Raw genomic sequence first — 17,576 nt, forward strand, 5'->3', positions numbered from 1 at the left:
GCGTGCAAGAAAAAAAACACTTAGTTAGATTTTGAGATGTCAGATTGCCAACAGCCTTTGATTTCATGCCACAGCAAATATTAGCAATCCATTAGCAGAAAACCTTAATTCTTCAAGGCTATGATTTTTTTTTTTTTTGATTGGGAGGGTTATCAGCAATTTAACCCAGGGACACTCGGCCACTGAGCCCCATCCCCAGCCCTATTTTGTATTTTATTTAGAGACAGGGTCTCCCTGAGTTGTTTAGTGCTTCACTTTTGCTGAGGCTGGCTTTGAACTCGCCATCCTCCTGCCTCAGCCTCTCAAGCTGCTGGTTAGGGTATTTTTTGATACTTTGTTGTTTTGCCTCAGCCTCCTTTCTAACAGATCCTACTGGCAGTTGCTAGTCATCATTTGGAAATGAAATGAGAGATGAGACCAAACATTTTAATTGGAGGCAATTTGTAACAAAATCCATTGCAATTCACTGTTTTTTTTTAATAATTATTATTTTTTAAAGCTCTAACTCGTGGAAGCATTCCTACAGAGGTGAGAAAATGCTTTAAATTGACACCAGAAAATAAAGGACCCAGATTAGCACCACAGAAACCTCAATGGCTAATGAGCTTTGGCAGGTGGATTTTGTGAGCATGTGTAGGGCAGCTGGGTCAACAGTCCAGCGAATTCCCGAAGACCCGAGGGAAGATTAGCTCGGGCTCTGCCGACATATGCAGCTGGAATAAAGCTCACTTCCTCATGTTTCGGGGGATGGGGAGGGGTCTTCGTGTATTTTACTTTTGGAGGTGGGCTTTGTGGTCAACTAGTACAAGAAGAAAATAAACGCCCAGATTTTTCTTGACTTCTTGGAGAATTTCAAGTTCAGTGTCATGGTTTAGATGTGTTCTCTCCCCCAGAAGCTCAGGTGTGAGACAACACAATGAATATCCAGAGGTAAAATGATTCGATGATGAGAGCTGTCAAACAATCAGTGGGTTAATCCACTTTAGTGGATTGGGTGGTAACTGTAAGTAGGTAGGGTGTGGCTGGAGGAAATAGGTCACTGGGGGCTGTGCCTTTGGGCCTTATACTTTGTCCCTGGTGAGCAGAGCTCTCTGCTCCCCATTACCTAGTCCTGAGCAGCTTCCTTCCTCCAGGCCCTTCCTCCATGATGCTCTTCCTCATGGCAGGCCCAGGGCTATGGAGTCAGCCAACCATGGACTGAGCCTCTGAAACTGGGAAGCAAAGTAAACATTTCTTCCTCTAAGTGGTTCTTTTCTGACCTTTTTGTCAAGCAATGGAAAATTGGCTAATTAGTCAGTCTGTCGTGAGAAGTAGAGTCTAAGGGACTCAAAGGCATCAAGTTTGGCATGAGAGGATATCAATAGATATTTTATTTTAAATATGTCTTACTTTTTTTCCCCTTAGTACTGGGGCTTGAACTCAGGGACACTTGACCCCTGAGCCCCATCCCCAGCCCTATTTTGTATTTTGAATTTAGAGACAGGGTCTCCCTGAGTTGCTTAGTGACTCATCATTGCTGAGGCTGGCTTTGAACTCGGGATCCTCCTGCCTCAGCCTCCTGAGCTGCTAGGATGACAGGTGTGTGCCACCAGGACACCCTGACTAAATGCATCTGACATTTTCAGATGTCTTTTTTCACTGTGGCGAGATGTAGAGTTTTGATCAGGTGTTTGGCAAAGGTTCATTTTTCATCCTTGTTCTTCGGGAAGCACTGGCTTATGTAAAATTAACCCACAGAAAAAAAATCCCCAAATAAGTTATTGATAACTGCTTTAAACTATTGATCACTTATTAAATACTGAGATTTTTTTTTTTGCACGTGTTTCTAATCCTTAAAATAAGTGCTCCAAGGTAGCATTTGCATCTGCATTTTACAGATGAAGAAACCAAGGCTCAGAAAAGTAACTCAGCGGCTCCGCCAGGATTGGAAGGCAAGCTCTTGGCTTGCTGGGAGGTATTTCTGCCATAACAAGTCGCATGGCTGATTTTTCTCTAGATAAAAAAATTGCAAAATAAACACAGAAGTCAGGATGTATATCATATGAAGATTTTTAAGACACTCCCCCCCCACCCCTGCCAGAATTATCTATCCTTCTGCTCCCACCCCTTTCCCAGAGGTGACCTGCAGTGTCATTAGGGTGTGTTTTCCCTAGGGCCACCCATAATGCATGCTCCTAACAGGAAAGTCCCCAAATGCAGATAAGCGAAGAGAGAGATAAAGGGCCACAACTCAGAGATAAGCAGGAGCTTCCTGTGTGTCCCTGTATTTCCATGCAGGCAGCACGTGTACTGAATGGCTGTCCTGTGACCAGCCCTTTAGGAGAAATGAAGCTGGAGAATAAAGGACCACAAGACCCCCCCCCCCAGGGGGGAGCAGAAGGCCCCAGGGGCACACTTCGTGCATCCAGGATCCTCCCAAGAATTCTATGACCTGTCACCATTCTACAAGGGAGGGGACTGAGGCTCTGGTAGGTGATGTCACCCACCCAAGGTCGCAGCTTGTGAGTGTAGGGACACCAGCCTCCTCTCCCTGGTGCTCAGCGGACCCTGTCCCTAGAGGAGGGAGGTGAGCTCTTGCAGCAGGGCTGGAGGTGGGGGGGGGGGGACGGTGCATCCTGTGCAGCCCTTGGAGTCCAGCAAACCTGGATTCCAATCTTGGCTCTGCCATTGGGAAGCTCTGTGTCCTTAGGAAGTGCCATCGCCCCTCGGAGCCTCAGATACAGTAACTGGTTAAGTGGGGATGGTCTTCTTACTTAATTCATAGGGTGAAAATGAAATGGGTGACTCCGCGGGAGCGTCCTATTAAATAAACCACTGGATGAACGCTGCTGGTTGTTGATCCTGTGACTGTTTTAGGAAAACCTTCAGTTCAGGGCGGGCTCTGCCTTCCTGTCCCCAGGGACACCCTCTATGATTGTTTCTGATGGCCCTGGGGCGCGGTGGCCGGTATCATTCTTCCAAGGACTCTGGAAAAACCCCAGCTTGCTCCTTCACCTCCTGTTGCTATGACAACAGGGACTGGCAAGGAGGTGGACTGGAGGGAGGGGAGTTTTCCCTGGGGCCAGTTCCAGGTGTCTCTGGGTTCTCTGCTCAGCATTTTTCTGGCCCCCAGACATTTCTGGTTCTGGCTTTGGGGGGGGGGCTCCGTTTGCCTCTTCCCCTTCACCTCAAATTCTGTCCCTCTCCTCTGCCTCCTGACCTGACTCTAGCCTACTTAGGAATACCCAGGAAGTTTCCTGCACAGGCATGGAGACTTCAAAGCCCGCGGAGAGAGGGGATGCTGTGAAGTCACCCCCCTGCTCCATCCCCGGCTCTGTCTAAGGAGGGTGATCCCAACACCGACCCTCTGGGCTATGGCGAGGATGCTCTGTGACGCCCCCTGGCACAGCACTGAGGGACAGTGGCTGCCACCGTTATTCCCCCTCACCTCTCCTTTTTCCTTCTGTGGGCACCATGCCAGCTTTCCAAGTCGGGTCGCTTGGCTGAGTCCGATTCCTTTCTGGTTCTGAATCCTTCCCCTGCTCCCTGAGGCCTGGTGACAATCCTCAGCCGCCTCTTCCTGCAGCTGCCTCTTCCCCTGCTGCTGTCCCCACGAATCCCGTGGCAGGTCCCTCCATCCCCCTAACGCCTCCACTTCCCCCTACTCCCCAGCCGCAGTTGATTGAGCTCTGGAACGGTTAGACAGTAAAACCCAACAGAACCTGCAGCCGCACCAGATGGTGTATTGGATCAGAATTTGCAGAAGGGGTCTCCAGTCAGCTTTGCTCTTCTGAAGCCCATCGGGTCAAATTCAGCCTCTGCACACTGATGGCCAGCAGCCCCCGTGGCCGAGGGCCCCTCCCTGCAGAGCAGAGGTTGGTGCAAGTGAGAACATGGGTGGTCCGAGCCCTCCCGTCACTCATTCATCCTCTGGAGACCCATTGTGCAGACGGAGCCTCTGAGGCTTGGAGGACTTGCTGAGGACAGAACTGATTTGGAAGAAACCGGCTTTTTTCTCTGGCCAGGCTTGCCCCGTTGGGAATCGGAAACTAAATTTGATTTCAGGTGTCAATTTCACCTGCCATGCAAGATGACACTCCTTCAGGACCCACTGGGACTGACCCAGAGCAGGAGGAGGTGGCAGAGGAACAAGAAGGGGATCTTCTTCTCTGATAATGAAAAAGTGTGTTCAGCTCTGACAACGTCTATAGATGGTGGGACTCAGGATTTGCACCCAAAACAGCGGGGCGGGGGGGGGGGGGTGTGTGTCTTCGGTGGATAAAGGGTTAAGCTATTTTTGTAGTCAATTCGGTTGTAGAACCCGAACTGTCTTAACATGACTGCGGGGAGAGGAGACCAATGGGAAATGCCAACGCGGATGATGACAATGGCGATGTTGATGATGGTGACAATTATTACTCTCTTTCCTGTGGCCAGGTACTGTAATAAGCACATTAAACATAGTTCTTCTCCCAATGTGGATGTAGATATGAGCACCATGTTTCAGATGATGAAACCAAACCTCAGAGAGGTCAAATGACCGGCCAGAGGTCACACAGCATAGACTCAAACCCTAATTCTTCTACCGTAGCATCCCAGGCCCTGGGTTAGGTCCTAGAGACTCAAAGAGAAGTTGAGGCACAGTTTCCTTCCCTCGGGGAGCTCTGTGTCTTGCAGAAAAAGGAGCGAGTTCCGTTAAAGCATTCTCCATAGAACTGTGGACCATGCATAAGTAAAACAGCCCATGCCTATTGCTCTTCAGTAAGGAAAGAAGGTAGAGCAGGCGCAGGTACGGAGAGATTCCCTTACTGTAGTTCTGATGTTTAGCGCCTGCCTGAGGCCCCTGGTCGGATCTCTATAAACCCCAAAGGTGTGGGAGTCCCTCTGTGTCCGCACCATGGCTGGGCTCTGAGCTCTGGGAGAGCAGTTCTCTTTGCATTTTGATGCAAGGAGCCCACAGCCCTGGCTCCTGACCCCACGGCCCTCCCCAATCCACCCTGAGATTTGGCTTCAGGAAGAATACTGAGCAAGGCTCCCTCTCCTGTGGCTGCCAGGAGGGAACGAGCAAGAGCGCGCCCTGTGTACGCAGCGAATGGGCCCTTCCTGCGGTTCATGGCCCATGGCAGTGGTGGGGGGGGGGGCGAGCAGAGGGGACCCTCTTGCTTTGCTTGGGGCCAGGCCCTCTTCTCAGTCCATTCACTTCCTTCCCCTGGCCAGATGCTGTCCAGCCCAGGGACAGTCATCAATGGGATTTGGCTCTGAAATTCTGGCTTCATCTCTCGCCTGCAGAGCAGCTAATGACGAGGGCTACCATTTACGGAGTGCCTTTTAGACTCTTTCCAGATGCAATGCCAGTTTTGGACGCGGTCTCGGAATAACCTGTATCTGGAAAGGGCAGGACTTGGGCGATACCTTCCATGAAGCTACTTCTGTCCCCGCTCCCCGACTGTGCCGTCACGAGATGCCGAATGATTGTCGGACAGAATCTTTCCATCCTCTTCTTGTTTGTAGGTAAGAAAAAAAAAATGTCTTGGGCACCTGTGATCTTGCAATCCACCTTAGCTCAGTGATCAATATGCCTAGGACAGCGGTCAGACTTCTGCTGCTCAGCGTTGTCGCAGGCAGAAGCCGCAGTGGGAAATGGGCTCGGACGGTCAGCTCCTTGCATCATTTCCCCCAAAGTAAGGGGTGATGCTGCTGCCCCACCAGCCAGGCGCCCTACCCCTGGGCCTTGTGGGAAGTGATGGGGCCCTCAAAGTCCTCCTTTCCCTGGAACTGCTGTGGGCGGGGCTCTGCAGACGCCACTCCCCCTGGAAGAGAGTGTGTGGACTTTGGAACATGGTCTCTGCTGGCCCACAAGTCAGACTCTAGCCCATAGGGTTCTCCTCTCCTCTAACGGAGATCTTTGAGCACCTCCCTGGACTTCAGGGAGGAGAACACACCCCCTTTCTCCCCCAAGGGGCCGGGGAGAGGAAATGAGGGTGTCGCAACGCTCCAATGACTATCAGAAGCCCTCCTCCTTCCATTTCTCTGCTTGGTCCACACTTCACCTTGAACCCTCTACTGCCCTGGAATTAGATGAAAGGCGCAGGCTGAGGTCAAGGCCAAGAGGAAACCAGTCCCGTCAGGAGTCTTGTATTTCACTTTAAAACGTTGGAAGATCCTGGCACTCCGTGTTTTGTTCTTGGCCCAAACAGGGACATCGTGTCTCATTGTTAACTCTGACAGCAAAAGTGGTCGGCTTCCCGCAGGGATCACCCGTCAGTGCCAAAAGGCTAATCTCCGTTGCCAGGATGGATGTCCGTGTGCCCGGGGTTTCTCTGGAGATGAGGAAGGCCAATCTTCCCCAGGCTGACCAGAAATACCAAGTGGTCAGCACCTGCCCGAACAGCCCTCGGCCAAGGACTTATGGGAACAGGCACATAAAATGCCCGGATCCTCACTCCTGAATTGGGGTCAGGCAGAGGCGTGGGTCTGTGTGGTTTCCCGGGATTTCCATGGGGATATTTCTAGTGGAAATAACTGCAGTAGCTGGCTTGACGAGCAGTCTGGTTTTGGTTTCTTTCTCTTTCTTGCTTTATTTGCCCACTCGTCTCCCATGACACCCCAAACTGACTGCTTGCCCCTCAGCTCCGTGTCTGCTGGTCCCTTATTGGCGGAACCCAGATGAAGACAAAGCCAGACTGACCCAGTCACCTCGAGTCCTGGGTCCAAACCCCATCTCCATGTGGACAGGTGTCCTGTGCTCTCTAGGAGGAAGCAGAAGAAAGATCCGACGGATGAAGGGCTTCGACCGTCAATCACAATGGGACTGGGATTCAGCCTGGGACCTGTCACTCCCTGACACTGCTCTCTCTTGCATACCACTCTTCGCCCCAGCTGCTGTCCGTCATTGTCTCCAGCCAATAAGGCATGATCCTCCAAGTGGCCACTTGTCACCCCAAAGGACACTTACTGCACCACGCTCTCGCTGCTCGTGACCTTGGTTCTGAAGCAGAGGGCTCTTCTTCACTCCCAGCTCCTGGCCTCAGTTATCTCCCTGGATCCCGTGCTGGATCTATCGTATCTTCCTGGCCATTGGCTCTGACCAGTTCCATTCTTCCAGATTTGTCGGAACTCTAGGATTCTGGGTCTGGATTCCATCCAGTTAAGGATTGATCAGTATCATGGTTCTCCTCTGTAAGTTTTCTTTCCTCGATTCCCTATCCTTCCATATCCTCAGCTAGAGGGAGATGAATTTGTAACCCCGGGTCAAAGTTTGGAAGCACATCCGGGAGCTTGTGTGCACCCGGCGGAGTGGGCCCGAGTACCCATCAGGAGAGCCTGGACACGATGCTGGGAATTGACTGAAAGGAATTTTATTGTTCCCAGGCTCCTCCATCACCTAATTTCCTCTAACGAGGGCCCACAGAGCAACCAGGAGAGGTGCGGGTTTGGATGGCAATCCACTCCCTGGTGAAGGCAGATGAGTTGCCCAGCCTGCTCCGTGGCACTATGGTGGCCTATGTCTGGGAGGCGGTCTCGGTGGACGCTGATTCAATGATGCCGAAACACAGAAGGAAATTGTCAGCCCCGTTGCGGCCCCACTGCCGGACTGCACCTAGCCCGTGTCCCCAGTGCTGTTTCTCGCTGATTCAGCAGCATGTGGCTCTTCTAGTCTGAGAATGACGGGGGCTCTGTTCTACTCGGTGTGGCCACTGGTCTCTGCAGGCAAATGTCCCATCAGAGACCTCCAAATACGCAGGTCTCTTTATCTCCAGAAGTACCTTTGGCTATTTATTTTTCTTCTGCATCCATACAAATAGAAATTTAAAAAGAAAATGACAAGACTCCAACTATGAATCTTGCCTGAATATTGACTGTGCGCTAGGTACTCTCCGGAGCAATGAGAATAATCACTGAACCCAACAGGCCCAAGTGCATGCCTTTAGGAGTTTAGAATCCTGCTCCATCTTCTGACTGGTAAGGTGCTTAGCTCCGTCTCCAGACTTTCATTGTTTTCTGGAATCTAGGGAAGTGCGAATTCAAGAGACAGGGGCCCAAGTGATGAATTGAATACAAGAGAGACCTTTGTCAGAACAGAGAATTCAGGACCGTGGCCCTGGCTGCATTTGGAGATTTTAGGAAGCTTACAAAATAAAGATGGGGCATTTCAGCAGAGCGGGTGGTGGGGGCACACAACAGGAAGAAGGGAGTAAATGTCAAGTTTTGCTGTATTTCATGAAACAAATACTTTTGTGCTCCGTGATTGATTTTGAGACATCAATAGGTATAATTATAACATTGCTTTTTAAAAAAAAAAATTCAATGAATTATCATTTATTGAGCACCTATTATGTTCCTGGTATTAGCAGATGCAGTCTTTGCCTTATTCATCCTATTGTTCTAAGGGAAAGATTCATTGGACAGGTGACAGGTACATGTGGGAGGGAGATAGAACTTCATGCAGAAAGACAGAGAAAGCCGCAGCCAGCTGATGAGATTTATGTGGAGCCCTGATGGATCAGGAGCTTGTCAGGCAGAGAGAGGGGGCGGGAGGCAGGGATAGTTTCAGAGAGAAGTCATGGGTCTTGAAGAGGCTTAATGACATGAAAGAATGCAGTTGACTTGGCCATCAGGGCCCCATCCAAGAAAATAGTGCCAGGAACTCCCTTATCGGATTCTTCTCCGCACCTAGTTCCCAGGAAAATCGGACATTGTCGGGCGAGTTCCTACAGCGTGGGCATGAATCTGTCCCACCTCGACGTCTGCTGCCGCCTCCGCCGTTGCCACCATTGTCAAGGAGATGAAAGTGGTGGTGGTGGCTGGGCATGTTTTTCTGCTTTTAGTTGCTATGACAAAATACCTGGAGATGAACAATTTAAAAGGAAGAAAGGTTGGCTTGGGCTCAAGTCAAGGTTTCAGTCTACAATTGCTTGACCCTGTGCTGTGGTGGCCTCTGGGATGAGGCTTTCTATGGGCTACATTTATGAGGCACCTGCTGTATACCCATTTCTGTGCCAACTACAAGGAAACAGAGAGAGCAGTCGCGCACTTGGTTCATTCCTTGCCAACGCCAAGCCAACAGGCAGCCACACAGTCTTAATGTCCTGGAAACCAGGGCAGTGTGCCTTACAGCGGCTTCCCGAGCCCCTGGGGAGGTTGTAAAGACCCAGCTGGGTCATGAGCTCTATCCAAAAAATAGCTGTGTGACCTCAGGCGAGTTCCTTCTCCTGTGTCTAAATTTTCTCATCTGTGAAAATGAGGATTGGAACGTAAACCCCGAAGGGCCGCGGGGAGGATTAGAGATGACCCCTGTGTGGCGGCCACTGTGGTGAACAAGCAGGAAGAAGCCTCTTTCTCCTCTCCACATGGCTTCCCCGCCCCGGGGTAAAATCTTGAGCACTGTCCCTCACCTGCGAGTCACTCCTAGGTAATAAAATCATCTGCAGTCATTTGTGCTCGCAGAAGGGCTCCATCTCGTCCTTTCAAAGCCTGCTCTTAAGTCATGGTTCAAAGTCTGGACTTGGAGCTTCTTTTCAACCAGCCAAGTGTAAAACAAACAAACAAAAATCCCCCAAACCAAAAACAAAATAAAAGAGAGAGACAGAGAGACATTTCTGAAATAATTGGAGAAGTCCGATTGCTAAACAGTCTAAAGAGTGATTTTGTGAATTGTGTAATGGTAAAAAAGATATGTAGCGATGCATGCTAAATCACCCAAGATGAAATGATGGGACGGGCTTGCGTATGCCTTACAAAACTTCATGGCTAGGAGAAAGGGCTGGGTGTACACGAACCGGGAATGGCTGTGTTTCCCTTATTAGTCTAGGTAATTATTTCCCTACTTCTGCAAGTCTTCAAAAGCTTCCATAAGAAAATGCTTGAAAAAGAGGTTAAGTGTCTTCCTTAAGCATCCACATATGATTGACAGGGTGCACACCGTGTAAGACGAGTAGGGATTGTTATACCATAGGCGTTGTAGAGCTACCTAGTTATTATAAGGTTTTTTTTTTTTTTTTGGCTAACGACACTGGTTGTTCTAATAAAATCAGTCTATTTTCTTATGCTGGGAGGCAAAATTCTATGATGACCGTCTAAGGATCTCTTCCTCCTGGGATCCACCACCTATGAAATCCTCCCCGGGACCGTGATTTGATTCTAATGAATAAGATACAGTAAATGGGATGGTTTGTCTCATCCAGGATTAGATTCCAAAAGTCTAGCTTCTATCTGGCATTATCCCTGGCTCTTTTCCTCATTCCAAAGAAACTGGAGTTCATGCTGTGAGCTACTCAATGGAGAGGCCCACTCAGCAAGGACCTCGGGCCAGCAGCCCTCAAGAGAATGAACTTTCCAACAACAACTTGAGTGGGCTTGGAAGAGGCTCCTACCCCGGTCCCACCTTCAGCTGAGATCACAACCCCACCAATGCCTTGACTACAACCTGGTGAGGGACCCTGCACCAGTGCACCTAGTTAGTCACACCTCATTCCTGACCCACAGAGACCATGAGGTAATAAATGCCATTGTTTTAAATTATACATTTGGGGAGGGAAATTAATTATTCAGTAATAGATAACGAATGCAGTGTAATATGACAAACTTCAGAGAGAAGGAAGGCAAGCTCTTGTGGGGGGAACTACTTCTAGTTCAAAGGTGTAGTGTACACATGGAGGTTTTGTTACGCAGCATTATTGTGGTAATAGATGACCAATACAAATGTTCTGGGACACGCATCACGCTTCTCTCGGCTCCAACCCTGGGGAGAGGGGTGGAGGTTGGCTGCCCTGGGTCCCCGACTTCTCTCTGCTTCCTGGCTGAAGATCTGAGGAGGCAGGGAGGCGAGAGCTGGGCTCCCTTGATGGGCACGCCCAGGATTGGGTGCTGACCTTCTCTGCAGGGCACGTACTCCCAGTTCTGCTGGGTTTGGCCAGTGGCCAAAGCCAAGTCCATTTTTCGAGGTGTATCGTGAGTTCCTTGGGGCCTCCTTGAATGACTTCCCCACTGCACAGCCACTGAAGTAGTGGGGATCCTGCAGTCGCCCCTTGTGAAGCCTCAGCCCCCGATCTCATGCCAGGTGGTGGACATCAGAGCCTCTTCCTGCTCCTGTTGGGAGCATTCTTTCCAGGAGCCTGGACTCCATCCTGGTGTCACACCACAAACTCCTGCCTCCTGGGTCTCCCCACCATGGACCGAACATCTGTTTCCTTGCTCTTCTCTCTCCTTATCCCAAGATGGGTTGGGCTCCAGGCGGACTAATCTCCGCAACCTACAGGTCACAGGCTGGAGTCAGATGCCAGGATCCCTGCTGCTTCTGAGTCTGGGAACAAGAGAGCCTGCATGATTTTGGCCTCTCTCTGGGGAGCAGTCAGCTGCCCTGTGAACAAACCTGTGGGTGGGTTGAAGATAATTGCTGTCGTGTGCCGATGAGGTTTTGTTACGCAGCATCATCGTGGTCTTAGATGACCAATACAAATGTTCTGGGACAGGGAATGAGGGACCCTCTCCAACAGTGGCTGACAAAGCCAACTGCTTCCTTCCTCAGGCACACTCAGTTTCAGGCTGGCTAGTTTCCTCCGGGCTTGTCAAAACTTTCCACAATGCAGTGCGGCAAGCAGGACTTCCTCCGGCAGCTTGTTAGGATAATTGAAATGTGGGTGGAAGCTCATTAAAGCTCCTCATCATCAACATTCTTCCTTCCAGGCCTGGAGGAGCCGAGAGTCCCTGTCACATCCCATTAGCACCGTGTCTGGGTAGTTTCCACACCTTTCCAGGCAAATCAAACACAGAGGGGTCCACATTCGAGGGAGGATTAAATTTATTCCCACAGAGAGGCTTGTGTTTATGGAAATCCAAGGACGTGCACATCAGGCTGGTGCCGGGATGAGAAGGAGACGATCTAAAAATGCTGTGGGAGTATAAGGAACGAGGTGGGCTGCTAGTGCATTTATTAAAAACCAAGCAGCTGGAGTCTTCTAGAGAGCTCCAGCCCTCTCCTTATCCCATCTCATGCAAGCCCTGTACAAAACCTGATCTCCATGGAGAGGAATTTTTGGACCGAAAAGAACTTTGGTTCAAACCGTGGATGGGCCATATTAATTTTTGGTGAGCATGTTTTATTTGCCAGACTCTGAGCTAAGAGTGCTAGAGAAAAAACCTCATTGAATCTCATTTAATCCCTGGGGGTACCAGAGACTGAACTCAGGGACACTTGACCCCCGAGCCATACCCCCAGCCCTATTTTGTATTTTATTTGGAAACAGCGTCTCACTGAGTTGTTAGGGCCTCGCTTTTGCTGAGGCTGGCTTTGAACTCGGGATCCTCCTGCCTCAGCCTCCCGAGCTGCTGGTATAACAGCCTAGAAGCTCTCTAGAGATCAGAGATGATGCCCATTTCGGTATCTAGTATACACCATTCTTGGCTTTAGGCGCCCAATATATGTTTAACGAAGGAAGGAGGGATGGCGGGGTGAGGTGGAGATCATCATTCTCATCTTCAATGAAGTTGCCCTAACTGACTTAGGTTCCCACGCCTGGTGAGAGGTAGGGGGGACTTTAAGTCGGGGCTGCTCAAATGCCATTATTTTATTTAATTCTCAGAGAGTCTGAGATTCCTGAAAAAATGGGGACAGCAACACTCAGCTGCAGCCGGGGCCCTAACTCCGTGGCAGAGTGTATACCTAGCACGCAGGCACCCCGAGTTCAATCCCCAGTACCAGGAAGAGAAAATCCCAAGGACATCAACAACGGAATAAAGCAGGGGAGGAAAACTGAAGGCATGACCTGGCACAGACTGGCAGCAAAATGTCATTTTTGTTTGTTTGTTTGTGTATTTGGGTTTACATCTTTGTTTTCTAATAGACCATGTGTGGCAGGGGCATGGGGGGGGGACAGAAAGGCCAGAGGAAGTCTGGTGGCACTCGGAAGCCCAACAGCATGGGTTCGAATCTTGCCTCCGCTGTGTGAGTTCTGCATCACTTGCTTGAAGTCCCGTCAGATCTAGTTGTCACATTTGACGCACAGCGTTCCTCCTGGCGCCTGGCGAGTTCTGCCTGGGGAGAAGGTGTGGGCGCAGGAACTCAACCAACTCCTCACGACATGCTTTCGATCAACAAATGCCAGATGCTCGTGCAAATCCATCAACAATTAGTTTTTTTAAAAAGTTAACAGCACAGAACCTGCCTCACAGGATTGTTTAAAAGACACAATTGAGATCATGCTGGAGGAGGCCTATTTATGGTACGGGCTTCATGATCATAGCTAATAAGTAAAGTTTAGGGAGCTGATCCCGTTGGCTGGGACGTCACCTCGTCCCCCCTATCTCATCGAATACTCTCATGCGCCAAATGAGGAGGTGCTGATGTTTGCCCCATTTTATTTATTCAATAAAAACATTTTTTTGGGGGGTACCTGGGATTGACCTCAGGGGCACTCGACCCCTGAGCCCCATCCCCAGCCCTATTTTGCATTTTATTTAGAGACAGGGTCTCACTGAGTTGCTTAGGGCCTCGCTTTTGCTGAGGCTGGCTTTGAACTCGAGATCCTCCTGCCTCAGCCTCCTGAGCTGCTGGGAGGACAGGTGTGGGCCACCACACCCAGCTGATTGCCCCATTTTAAAGTTGAGAAAACTGAGACACAGAGGCTAAGCAACCTCTCTTAAGGCCCAACATCTGGTAGGAAGGCCAGTGTCTCTTTAAACTGGATACACTCCCTGGCAGAGGAGAGGGAGGGCCTGGAAATGGCCTTTCTACAATATTGTCTTGAAGTGGGCATTGTGTTCTCAGGGCTGCAGGAAGGAAATACGCCCAAAGAAAGTGGTTAAAGGTAATTGTGCTCTGATCCGTTACATCTGGGATTGGCTAGTTTTCATGGCCTTAGGGAACCCCCTTCTGTTGGGTGTCATTGGCTGAAATTCCTTACTGAGGAGTTCTCCAAAGATCAATGTGTTTGATTAGTAATGTCTGCCATGGGCAGAGGAAGGAAGGCACAGGCCTGTGTGATATGAATTACTGACCCCACCTTATTTATGTGCTTTAAAGTTTTACTCTGGGAGGGCTGTTGTGCTTCCTTTTAAAAGATCTGGAGTGCCCCTCATGGGTATCCCCATCTTCCACACACAACTACATGTTTGAACAAAGCAGTGCTGCTGGATCATTTGAGTGGCGGTGGGCCTTACTCAGGTTCAGGTCTGCCAGCACCTCTCCACCACGCACCCAGGTCTTTCTCTTAAGATCTTTTCCTTTTAGTTTCATTGGTCACATTTATGATTTCCAATCTCCAGAACAAAGGCTCAGAGAGGTGAACTCACTTTCTCAAAGCCACCCAGGACTCGGCACAGTGTCTGACGTGGAGGAGACGCCTGGTAAGGGACGCGATGAATGATCCGCTCAGGAGCGACAATAGACTTCAGGCTTTGAGACGGACACTGTGGCACAGTAGTGATCTCAATATTCAAGGAATCCTGAGACTTATTCCTTCTCCGTCCTCCCTACCGAACCTCAGCGATGATTCCAAATATTCTAAGAGAAAGGAAAGGTGATAGCAAACGTGGAGTTCCACGCACAAAAAATCGCACACCGACCACGCAGAGGAGAAGCCCCCTTTGTGTCAGCAGTAAGTCCCTTCTATGTTTTCAGCCCTCAAACGTCTTTCAAATCTAGGACCATCACAATGAATCTGGAGGTGGGTGAGGTGGTAGCCGCAGAGCCTCAGGGACGTGGGGACACTACCCACGGTGATACAGGAAAGAGAGGGACAGAGCCAGGCTTCCAACACACACCTAGCTGGGTCCCAGTGACTTCACTGCGTTGCCGCTGTTCAGAAGGAGAGAGAAGATTAGGAGACCCTCCAAACCGAGGAAATGTTTGTTGAATGAATGTCAGTGATTGAGTAAGGTTCTTCCTGGGGGGCAATTTTGATAAGTGCATTATAAGGCTCCAAAGTATAAATTCCCTCTGATCCTATTCATTCCCCCTTTTAAGAATTTATCTCAGGGAAATAATCAGATAAGATGCGAAGAGGCGGTATCCAGACATTCATATTGTTATTCAGAGGAGCTAGAAATTATAGGTAATCAAAATATCCAGCAGGAGGACATTGGTTAAATAAATGAGTAGATCCATAAATGATGACATGCCTGTTTTCTGTGCATTAAAGCAGTGTCTTCGATGAAATATGAGGAAAGCTGAGTACAAGCTGAGCGGCTCTGCTGTTTATCGCAGGCTTCTCGAAAAGGGCAGGAACAATTTGAACCAACAGCAAGGGTCTGGGTGTGTGGATGCACCAGAATCCTCTATGGTTTTTAAAGTAATGATTTAGATGGGTTTTTATGGACCTGGAAAATGTGCACAATATAAGTTAAGTGGAAGAAGTAAGGAAAATAACAAGGGCAATATGATCGCTCTCCTACTCTGCATATCTGCAGGGATAGATTGGAAAATGTTAACAAGGGTTATATTTGGGTGACAGGGTTAGATTTTTTTTTTTTTTTGCAGGGTGGGGTGCTACTGAGGATTGAACCCGGGGCGGGGGGGAGGCTTTACCACTGAGCTACATCTCCAGCCCTTTTTATTTTTGAGACAGGGTCTCCCTAAGTTGCCTAGGGCCTTACTAAATTGCTGAGGCTGGCTTCAAACTTGTAATCCTCCTGCCTTAGCCTCCCAGCTACAGGATTACAGGCGTGCACCACCATGCCCAGCAAGGATAGATTTTTAAACAGCAATAATTAGAAGAACTCTTATTATTATAGGTGTTACCATTCATTGTGCTTTTACAATGGATCCTGTGTGGGACTATGCTAAGCTCTAAACCCTGGATCCATTCTGAACATAGTGCCCCATGAGGAAGAAAAGAACTTTAGCCCTCAGCCTAGGGAGGAGAAGGAACATTGTGGTGCTTATCTTTGATGAACACCCACTTTGTGCTACATTGAAGCTTGTACTAATTATTCAGAGTAAATAGTACCTTCCGTTCACACATGTGAAAATTGGAGCTCAGAGAGGTTGAATAACACACAGCTTGCAAGTAAAGCTTATTGGGCTCCAAAATGCACATCCTCTCCACTTTGTGCTATTGCCCAGAATACCAACTTCTCCCACTAGCAACAAGGACCTAGCCAATCCCACTGACAGGCAGAGGTGGTAGGAGATTGGAAGGCTGTGTTTATCCTCTGGCCCAATCTCAGCTCACAGTGAACTTGGAAGGAGCATCCAGCTTGGGTCCTTTGAGTCTTTGCTCTGAGCTCGGCTTCCATTTCCGGAGACTGTGGCAAGTTTGAGTTCCCCAGCCTTGTTTCTGACTTTGGAGATGAATATATAAAAATCATACCAGCTGTCTTTGCTTAGCTCCTGATACTATAACAAAATGCTTGAGAGCAGGTACTTTATAAAGGAAAAAACTCTATTCCACTGACAGTTCTGGATCCTGGAAGTTCAAGATCAGGCAGCTGCCTCTGGTAAGAGTCTCATGCTGTGTCCTAACATGGTGGAGAAGCAGAAATGAGCGCAGGTGATGTGCGTGAGGCACCACAAGGGGGGTGTCCTCCCCTTGTGGCAAACAGCTCTTGCAGTAACCAATCCAGTCCCACAAGAACTGCACTCGTTCCTCTTAGCTGCCTAGTCACCTCTTAAAGGTTCCATACCTCTCAATATTGTTGAACATGGGCTGTGGAGGGGAGAGGACATGGGACCCACCACGCACAGCCCTGGGACAGCCCTACTTCTTGCTGGATAACCTTAGACAACTGGCTTCACCTCTTGAAGACTCAGTTACCTGGAAAGTGGAGTCAATAACGGCCCTCTTCCCCAGGTGCGGTGGTGCACGCCTGTAAATCCAGCAGCTCAGGGAGGCTGAGGCAGGAGAATTGCAAGTTCAAGGCCAGCCTCAGCAACTTAGCAAGGCCCTAAGCAACTCAGTGAGACCCTGTCTCTAAATAAATACAAAATAAGGCTGGAGATGTGGCTCAGTGGCTGAGTGCCCCTGAGTTCAATCCCCCCAAATAAAGCACCCAGTGCTCATCACTTACAGAGTTTTAAAAGAACTCACTGTAAAAGTCCGGGGGTGACAACGAGCGGGAATATCTACCCTGAGTGACACAAGCCAGGCCGGCAGGTACGCATGCGTTTTGGAGCATCAAGGAAAAAACACTTGAGATGCTCTTTGCCAAATTAAAGTCAGTTCCACCTTAAAATTCCCCTGTGCAGACGTTGGGGGGGATGGCATTTAATCGATCATAACATCCTCAGACTCAGGCACCTCTCCCCTCCTCTGGCTCATCACCGCTGATTACTCAAGATCTTTTTACGTAAACACAAAATGCATCCTGCATAATCAGCGGCAGCCACCTCATGCCACCGCTCCCCTCTGCTCCCCTCTGCTCCCCGCCTCCTGGAGCTTCCCAGGGGCTTTCTGGGCTGGTCAGCGGAAGGTCTTCGCATTTGCTGAGCTCTGAAGAGCCCCTGGACCGAGCCCCAGACCCCAGCTGGAGAGGCTGTCACCTGGGCTGGGCAGGTGGCTGAGAAGCAGGCGAAACCCTGCATCTCCGATCTCCCCTCCTCCCCAGGGTCCCTGGCTGCCTGTCACACCCTCAGGAGAGACGCCCCTCCTGAACTTTAGAGG

General features: G+C 49.6%; 1 long non-coding RNA gene across 1 annotated transcript; it reads left to right on the forward strand.

The window, feature by feature from the left end:
• The first annotated feature begins 2,220 nt into the window (after window positions 1-2,220).
• LOC144375196 (uncharacterized) lies at window positions 2,221-8,845 on the forward strand. The gene is made up of 2 exons (XR_013434685.1): window positions 2,221-5,490; window positions 6,177-8,845. It is a non-coding gene; the product is annotated as an uncharacterized LOC144375196 (long non-coding RNA).
• The last annotated feature ends 8,731 nt before the right edge of the window (window positions 8,846-17,576 follow it).

This window comes from Ictidomys tridecemlineatus, chromosome 2 (genome assembly GCF_052094955.1).
Source record: "Ictidomys tridecemlineatus isolate mIctTri1 chromosome 2, mIctTri1.hap1, whole genome shotgun sequence".
Classification (NCBI taxonomy): Eukaryota; Metazoa; Chordata; class Mammalia; order Rodentia; family Sciuridae; genus Ictidomys; species Ictidomys tridecemlineatus.